This window comes from Tachyglossus aculeatus, chromosome 2 (genome assembly GCF_015852505.1).
Source record: "Tachyglossus aculeatus isolate mTacAcu1 chromosome 2, mTacAcu1.pri, whole genome shotgun sequence".
Taxonomy (NCBI): Eukaryota; Metazoa; Chordata; class Mammalia; order Monotremata; family Tachyglossidae; genus Tachyglossus; species Tachyglossus aculeatus.
In genome coordinates this window covers 63710166-63719854 of record NC_052067.1, presented here as the reverse complement: position 1 = coordinate 63719854, position 9689 = coordinate 63710166, and the positions used below count along the sequence as shown (strand labels likewise).

The following is a 9689-nucleotide window of genomic DNA, read 5'->3' as shown; positions in this document are numbered from 1 at the left end:
GCCTTACTCTGTGCAAAGCACTGTACTAAGCACTTGGGAGAGTACAATATAACAACAGACACATTCCTGCCCACAATGAGTTTATAGTGTATAGGAGGAGACAGACATTAATATAAATAAATAGATAAATAAATAAATTACAGATAAATACATATGTAGTGCTGGGGAATTTTGTGTTTGATAAGAAAGAAAAATACATGCATACAAAAATGGCATATTTATTCTTTCCAGTTTCACTACAGGTCTATAGTTAAGTCCAGATGAAATCTCCCAGTAGAAAGCAAAGATCTTACTTTCTAACACACTTAAATCTCTCTGCATATTCTTCTCCCAGACTCAGAATAGCAGTTGCACAAATGCAAAAGGGATGGAAAATGGAGCTATGTTAGGATTTCCACACTGGGACCCAGCAGACATGATAGGGCCCTGAGGATGTTGGCCCCACAATAACTCTCTATTTTTGTCCAATTATTTAGCAGCCCTGCACAGACAGCTGTAACACTGTCCATCGTTCTCTACGATTGTGAAACTTGGACTCAACACAGACACACATTCAACTTCTTGATCTGCTCCACTGACGTATTGTAAAACATTGTCAGGGCACAAGGTAGAATCATCAACAGTGAAACCAAGTCAGTTCCCTGCACCCAAGCTATGGGTCTTTCTACAGTTTTGCTGGATGGAGTATGTGAGATGAGTAGGTAACAGTTCTGTAGCAGCGTGGCCTAGTCAAACAGGCATTGAATCCCCATTTTGCAGATGAGAGACCTGAGGCCCACATAAGTTAAGTGACTTGTCCAAGGTCACACAGCAGACAAGTCACAGAGCCAGGTTTAGAAACCAGGTCCTCTGATTCCCAGGCCGGTGCTCTTTCCACTGGGCCATGCTGCTTCTCTACAGGGCTGTTGCCCCTACATCAGTCTTTTCAGCTACACATGCATCGGTAGGTAAACTTCATTTAGAGGCATCACTGTGAATATGAAAGTCAATTTTTTTTGTGTGTGTATATATATGTATATATATGTATGTATATATATGTATATATGTATACCTTGCACACAGCACGGCTCAGTAAATACAATTGAATGAATGAATGGGAATGGAGTTAATAATAGTTATATAATAACTGGATCCGCCAATTGTCAGCTGTGTGACTTTGGGCAAGTCACTTAACTTCTCTGGGCCTCAGTTACTTCATCTGTAAAATGGGGATTAAGACTGTGAGCCCCAAGTGGGACAACCTGATCACTTTGTATCCTCCCCAGCACTTAGAACAGTGCTTTGCACATAGTAAGCGCTTAACAAATGCCATTATTATTATTATTATTATTATTAATTATGATACTTGTTTAGCACTTATAATGTGCCAAGAACTGTTCTAAGTAATGGGGTAGATACAAGTTAATCAAGTTGGACAGAGTCCCTGTCTCACAAGGGGCTCACACTCTTATCCCCATTTTACAGATGAAGTAACTGAGGCATAGAGAGTTAAACTATATAATATAATGCACGTTTCATCAAATTAGAGAAAGTCATTTTGGGATAATGATATGGAACACTTGAATAAATGAATACTGTTCTAAGTAAAGCTTTTTATAGATACCTTCTTGAGTGAAATAATTCTTCCATTATATGTCTTTTCACTATACATTTTGGAGAGAATTCTGCTAACTGTGGGTGCCCTGCTCTCCTTCCTCCAAGAGGCCTTCCCAGACTGAGCCCCCTCCTTCCTCTCCCCATCTTCCCCCTCCCCATCCTTCCTACCTTACCCCCTTCCCCTCCCCACAGCACCTCTATATATGTATATATGTTTGTACGTATTTATTACTGTATTTTATTTGTACATGTTTATTCTATTTATTTTATTTTGTTAATATGTTTTGTTTTGTTCTCTGTCTCCCCCTTCTAGACTGTGAACCCACTGTTGGGTAGGGACCGTCTCTATATGTTGCCAACTTGTACTTCCCAAGCACTTAGTACAGTGCTCTGCACACAGTAAGCGCTCAATAAATACGATTGAATGAATGAATGCTCTGGGTCCCCTTCTCTAGTAATCTACATTCACTTTCTTGGAGAACTCATCCACTCCCACACTTTCACCACCGCCACATATGGCTGACTCTCAGATCTCCCTTGCTATCCCTGATCTTGCTCTTCTTCAATGTCACATGTCTTCTTGCCTCCAGGACATCTCTATATGGCTATTCCGCCTAAAACTCAAGCTTGACATTTCTGAAACTGAACTCCTCATCCTTCCTTCCAAGTCCTCTCCTCCCACCTAACTTTCCCATCACAGTAGACAACACCACCATCTTCCCTGTAACCTTGCCATTATCTTCACTCCACCCCATCTTTCTACCCCCATATTCAGCCTGTCACCTGATCCTATTGTTTCTTCCTTTGCAACATTTCCAGAATCCACCTATTTCTTGCCACCCAAATTGCCAACATACTGGTTCTAACACTCGTCATACTCTGACTGGACTATTGCATCAGCCTTTTCACCAATCTGTCTGCCTCTAGTCTGTTCCTTCTCCACTCCATACTTCACTCTGCTGCTCAGATGGTCCCATCCACCATTCAGCACACATCAAAACTTAGCTCCTCAAAGAATTCCAACCATTACCCACTCCTCTCCACAACAAAAAGAAACTGGCTTCAAGGCATTCAGTCAGCTCTTCTCCACTACTCCTCAACTCAGTGTTTTGTTCCTTTCAGGCCAACCTATTCACTGTTCTTTGTTTTCTCTCTCACTGTCAACCTCTTCTTCACACTCTCCTCTGCCTGAAACTTCCTCTTCCACATTCATTCATTCATTCAATCATATTTAATGAGCGCTTAGTGGGTGCAGAGCACTGTACTAAGCGCTTGGAAAGTACAAGTCAGCAACGTATAGAGACGGTCCCTACCTAACAACGGGCTCACAGTCTAGAAGGGGGAGACAGACAACAAAACAAAACATGTAGACAGGTGTCACCCACTGTTGGGTAGGGACTGTCTCTATATGTTGCCAACTTGTACTTCCCAAGCGCTTAGTACAGTGCTCCGCACACAGTAAGCGCTCAATAAATAAGATTGATTGATTGTTCTGTCTACATCTGGCAGACCACTGCCCTCCCCATTATCAAAGCTCTTGTGAAGTCACATCTCCTCCAAGAGGCTTTCCCTGATTAAGTTCTCATCTCCCCACCCTTCATCTCTCCCCACTCTCAACTGCCACTAAAGCATTTCCATTTCACACCACCCCCTACAGCAGGTATATGCCTATCTTTATAATCAATTGCTTCCACCTACCTGTAATACTAGTGTACGTTTCCCCTGCTAGACTGCAAGATCCTTGAAAGCAGCAATCGTGTCTACTATTTCAATTGTGTTTTCCCAAATGCTTAGAAAAGTGTTCTGCAACCAGTAGGTGCTTAGAAAATACTATTGATTATCTTATTAAAATCAGTTTTTAATGCTGTCTGGTTTTCAAATTACTGAAGTTCTAAACTTTAGAACTAGGATTCACCATGATTTTAATGAACTGTCTTGGACAGTTCAAGCCTCTTCCTTTGAGAAACAGTTATGCTTGGCCTTTTTGGAGTTCTTTGTCACAGTGGATGCTAAAATGGTAGTTTCATGGTCAAATCACCATGAAAACATTGGTTTCTGAAATGGTTCAATAAGGTCTTTCCAGTAACTGAAAATAAATTGAGTGTCTGTACTAGTATCATATTTATTCTTAGTCATTCCTATATTAAGAGGTTACCTGAACTTCTAGAAAATGTGGTGTTTCTAATGGCATCTTTAAAAACCTTCTAAAATCACATCTCTTCCAGGATGCATTTGTTGATTTAATCTCTAATCTACCCACCTTCTCTTCCCCTAAATTGTCCTGAGTCACCTAAGCATTTAAGTTCTCAAAACCCTCAAAACACTTAGGTGCATATCTTTTTTTACTCTATTCATCTTATCTATGTTTTATTTAAGGTCTTGACTATCCTGCTAGATTGTAAACTCCTTGAGGGCAGGGGTAATGTATACAAATTATATTGTACTCTCAAGATTTTAGGTCAGTGCTCTATGCACAGTAGTTACTCAATAATAACTAGTGATTGATTGATAAATGCTTTATATCCCATTTCTGATAATATTAAAGTCATCATTTCCTTATGGACATGATATATTTAAGGATAATTCTTTCCAAACAAACATTAGGGATAGATGAACTATGAATATAAATTTGCTAGAGTCTTACTTTGTACAAATCAAATATATCATTGTGATTTCTCTTTTAACACTTCACTTTGAGGAGTATCATGACCCAGTGGAAAAAGTGTGGGCCTGGGAGTCAGAGGACCCGTGTCCTAATCTGATTCTGCCTGCTACTGGTTTTTCACATTTGGGCAATTCATTCAATTTATCCATGCCTCAGTTTCCTCATCTGTAAAATGGGGATTCAATACCTGTTCTCCCTCCTACTTAGACTGCAAGCCCCACATGGGTGAGGGACTGCCCAACTTGATTTTCTTAAGAACAGTGCTTAAGAACAGTGCTTGACACATAGTAAGCATTTACCAAAAAAGTAATAATAATTATGATTTCACTGAATTATTTCCATGTAAGCACTCTCTTGCACTGTAGAGAATTGATTCATTCAATTGTATTTATTGAGCGCTTACTGTGTGCAGAGCACTGTACTAAGCGCTTGGGAAGTACAAGTTGGCAACATATAGAGATGGTCCCTACCCAACAGTGGGCTCACAGTCTAGAAGATATATTAGTTATTGTATTTAAGTGCTTACTATGTGCAAGGCACTGTACTAAGCACTGAGGTAGATATAAGCTACAGTCTTATAGACACAGTCTGTGTCCCATGTGGGACTCACAGTCTTGAATGCCATTTTACAGATGAGGTAAATGAGGCAGAGCGAAGTGAAGTGACTTGCCCAAGGTGACACAGCAAACAAGTGATCGATCCAGGATTAGATCCAGGTCCTCTGACTCCCAGGCCCTTGCTGTATTCACTAGGTCACTCTATAAGCTTGTTGTGGGCAGGGAATGTGTCTGTCAACTCTGTTATATTGTACTCTCTGAAGTGCTTAGTGCAGTGCTCTGTACACAGTAAGCACTAAATGAATATGATTGATTAATATAGATCATCAACAACAATCAAAAGGCAAAATTCATTGTAAATTGAATGATCAATCAATTGTATGTATTGAGCGCTTACTATGTGCAGAGCAGTGTTTGGGAGAGTACAATATAACAGAGTTGGTAGATATGTTCCCTGCCCATAATAAACTTACTGTCTAGAGGGTAGAAATTAACCAGTTTATGGAATTTTAAACACTAGGTATTAAAGAAGAAAAATAACTGGTCATGTGGTCCGGTTCCTTACCATTGCTAGAGAATTTTTGCTCTATATAAGGTTTATTGTGGGCAGGGAATGTGTCTATTATATTGTACTCTCCCAAGCACTTAATATAGTGCTCTGCACACAGTAAGCGCTCAATAAATATGATTGACTGACTGACTGACATCCTAGCTTTAATATCCCAATAGTCCAGTAGATTGTAAGCACCTTGACAGCAGGGATCATTTCTACCTACTCTGCTCTTGTGCCCCCAAAGCACTTATAACAATGCTCTGTAATCAATAAATACCACTGATTTGATTGAGTCAGTGATATGACCCCTAACCTTGGGAAACTTCCACAGTCTAATAAATTTCACTGCCAGAATGGCATGGAAATTGATTTGGAGTAGATTTTCCTTTTCTAATTTCATCCCATTACCCTCATGCCAAACAATCCTCTTTCCTCCTTTCTGTTTATGCCTTTCAAATACTTGAAAGCCATTGCCTTGTCTTGCCTTAGTTTGTTGCTCAACTGAGGAACACACAGGTCTTTTAATCTTTCCTCATAAATCAGTTCTTGTGCCCCTGCAATGATTGCTGGTGATCCTCTAAGAATTCCTTCCTGTTTATGTCCTTCTTCCTAGTTACGATGTACGCCAACAGAACACAGAAGTCTAATCCTATTTCCATTTTTCCGGCTGTGCTGAAAGCAAAAACAAATATGTGGTGAAAAGTAATGAGTTTAAAAACCTTCCACTTGAAATAATTCAAGAACTTTTGTGTACATCTTTAGACCAATTGATTACAGTGTTTTCTTATGGTATTTAAGTGTTTGCTAGGTGCCAGGCACTTTAATAAGCACTGGGATAGATACAAGAGAATCATATTGTATTCAGTCTTTGTCCCACATAGAACTCACAGTCTTAAACCCCACTTTACAGATGAGGTAACTGAAGCACAGATCAGTTAAATGACTTGGCCATGGTCACCCAGCATGCAGGTGGCAGAGTTGGAATTAGAACCCAGGTCCTCTGACTAACATGTCTGTGCTCTCTCCATTAGGCCACACTGCTTCTCTTTCCTGTATTTAGCTTTCAGGTAGAACAGTGTTTGGCCATACTCTAAATATCGTCTATAAACACTTCAACATACCTACATTTTTCCTTTGCCTTTGGGGAAGAAAAGGGTCAACTTTCGAATTCAGAGGTTTTCAAGCAAGAGTACAAGTATCCCTGGGACTATTTCACTCCAGTAAAAGGAGTGCGGTCATTACGGCAGTAGCAACACTCTATGCAGAACACTGCACTAACGACTTAGGAGAGTACAACAGAATCTGTAGGCATGATCCCCTGCCTTCAAGGAAATTATAACCCAGTGTGGGAGACAGATGGGAGCAGCTACTTGGAGGTTGTGCTTAGACCATGGGTGTTCAGTCCTGGAGAAGCAGTGTGGCCTAGTGGAAAGAGCACTGGGCCTGGGAGTCAGAGGACCTGGATTCTAATTCTGGCTCCACCACGTGTCTGCTGTGTGACCCTGGGCAAGTCACTTCACTTCTCTATGCCTGTTATCTCATCTGTAAAATAGGGATTCCCTTCTCAGGGTTGCACCTGGAGAGTTTCCAGTACTCTACCAGTCTTGGCTACAGGAGGGAGAGTGAAGAAGAGCCCTACCCATTCCATTCCTAGCTTGGGCAGTGGCTAGTGAGTGGAAGGCAGTCTGCTACAAGTCAAAACTCACCCATGCTGGGCGGCAGCAGCAGCATGGGAGAGAGTCGAGGGCGGAGACTCGAGCTTACTGCATGGAAGGCGGCATTGGTAAACCACTTGCAAATTTTTACCATGAAAACTCTAAGGATACACTACCAGAGTGATTGTAGGTGGAGAGCAGGGTTTTCTGGGAGAGATGTGTCCGCAGTGTCGCTATGGGTCGGAAACGACATAAGACAAGTAAATAGGGATTAAAACTGTGAACCCCTTGTGGGACATGGACTGTGTCCAACCTGATTAGCTTGTATTTACTCCAGCGCTTAGTACAGAGCCTGGCACATAGTAAGTATTTAACAAATGCCATTAACCCCCCCCCCCCCCCGCCCAACCAAAAAAAAAAAACCCTCTTGGGCATTGATAGCAGCAACACAAGCACTCTTTTCCTACCTACTACCACTGCTGTTGCACTGCTCCTTCAACCACTGAGTTTTCCTTTGGGAGAGAGAAGGGATATGCATAGGGAAGTGTGTATTAGAGGGGTAGAAGTGTCAGGAGAAGGAAATTTGTGAGGGACGAGTGAATATTCATTCATTCATTCAATCGTATTTATTGAGCGCTTACTGTGTGCAGAGCACTGTACTAAGTACTTGGGAAGTACAAGTTGGCAACATATAGAGACAGTCCCTACCCAACAGTGGGTTCACAGTCTAGAAGGGGGAGACAGAGAACAAAACAAAACATTTTAACAAAATAAAATGAATAGAATAAACTTGTACAAACAAAATAAATAAATAAATAGAGTAATAAATATGTACAAACATATATACATATATACAAGTGCTGTGGGGAGGGGAAGGAGGTAAGGCGGGGGATGGGGGGAAGAGGGGGAGAGGAAGGAGGGGGCTCAGTCTGGGAAGGCCTCCTGGAGGAGGTGAGCTCTCAATAGGGCCTTGAAGGGAGGAAGAGAGCTAGATTGGAGGATGTGTGGAGGGAGGGCATTCCTGGCCAGGGGGATGACATGGGCGGGGGGTCGACAGCGGGACAGGCGAGAACAAGGCATGGTGAGGAGATTAGCAGCAGAGGAGCATATCGTGCAGGCTGGCTGTAGAAGGAGAGAAGGGAGGTGAGGTAGGAGGGGGCGAGGTGGTGGAGAGCCTTGAAGCCAAGGGTGAGGAGATGGGTTTAAGATGTGGCGGGATGTGTGGGGGGTACTTTTTTATAGCATTTATTAAGCGCTTACTATGTGCAAAGCACTGTTCTAAGCACTGGGGAGGTTACAATGTGATCAGGTTGTCCCACGGGGGTCCTCGCAGTCTTAATCCCCATTTTACAGATGAGGTAACTGAGGCACAGAGAAGTGAAGTGACTTGCCCAAAGTTACACAGCTGACAATATGCGGAGCCGGAATTTGAACCCATGACCTCTGACTCCAAAGCCTGTGCTCTTTCCACTGAGCCACGCTGCTTCTCTTGAGATAAACCTTATGTTACTTGAGATAAACCTTTAGGCCTCACTCAACCAGTATTATCTAAGTGCTTTCTGTGTGCAGAGCACTGTACTAAGCACTTGGGAGAGTACAGTTGAATCAGTAGACCTGATATCTGCCGATGAGAGTTTACAATCTAGTAGTTCAGTTTTAAGTATGAAAGTGCTTTTTTTTAAATGTATATATACAATATCAAGGGTGAGCCAAATGTTGGTTAAAAAGAAGTGCCATGTAGAGACCTTGCTTGCTCTAAATGCCTTGATTCTGCCTACTACAGCATCTAACGTTGCAAACTGCTACCTCCAGCATGTGGTGGATTTTAGAGGTCCTGAGTAGAAGTGATTCTTGGACCCTGCAGCTACCATATGCTGACTTAACAGAGCTAAGAAACCTGGCTCTCATTCTAGGGTTCAAATTATAGTACGTGGCTCTCCTTCTTGGGTTCAAGCTGTGAGTTTTAGGTTGATTAGGTTGTAACCCCCCTTCAGGACGGAGACTGCTTTATGAGTTGTACTTTACCAGGTGCAATAATTTTTACACGCAAAATGTGGCCAAAGTGACCAGAGCACAGAGCAGATGCTGTGCTGTAGGGTTCATGAGCTAGCAGCTGCTGGTGGTCAGCAGAAGCAGCATGGTCTAGTGGAAGGAGCATAGGCCCGGGAGTCAGAGGAAGTGGGTTCTAATCCTGGCAATGCCACTTGTCTGTTGTGTAACCTTGGGCAAGTCATTTCACTTCTGTATGCCTGTTACATCATCTGTAAGACTGTGAGCCCAATGTGGGACAGGGATTGTGCCTGACCTCATTACCTTGTATCTATCCCAGTGCTTAGAACAGTGCTTGGCACATAGTAAGCACTTAGTAAATACAATTATTATCATTATTATTATTATTATGTCCTTGCCACCTATGCTAGTGAGCTATTTTGAGAAACTGGTTGTCCCAGTGGAAAGAGCATGGGCCTAGTTGTAAGAGGATTTGGTTTTAATTAGAAGAACTTAATTAGGAGAAGCAGCATGGCTCAGTGGAAGGAGCCTGGGCTTTGGAGTCAGAGGTCATGGGTTCAAATCCCAGTTCTGCCGATTGTCAGCTGTGTGACTTTGGGCAAGTCACTTAACTTCCCTGTGCCTCAGTTACCTCATCTGTAAAATGGGGATTA

The 9689-nt window shown here is 42.2% G+C and overlaps 1 non-coding gene across 1 annotated transcript; it reads left to right on the top strand.

Annotated features, from left to right (window-relative positions):
• The first annotated feature begins 6929 nt into the window (after positions 1–6929).
• Positions 6930–7067, top strand: LOC119925002. The gene has a single exon (XR_005449674.1). It is a non-coding gene; the product is annotated as a small nucleolar RNA SNORA7 (small nucleolar RNA).
• Positions 7068–9689: the final 2622 nt, after the last annotated feature.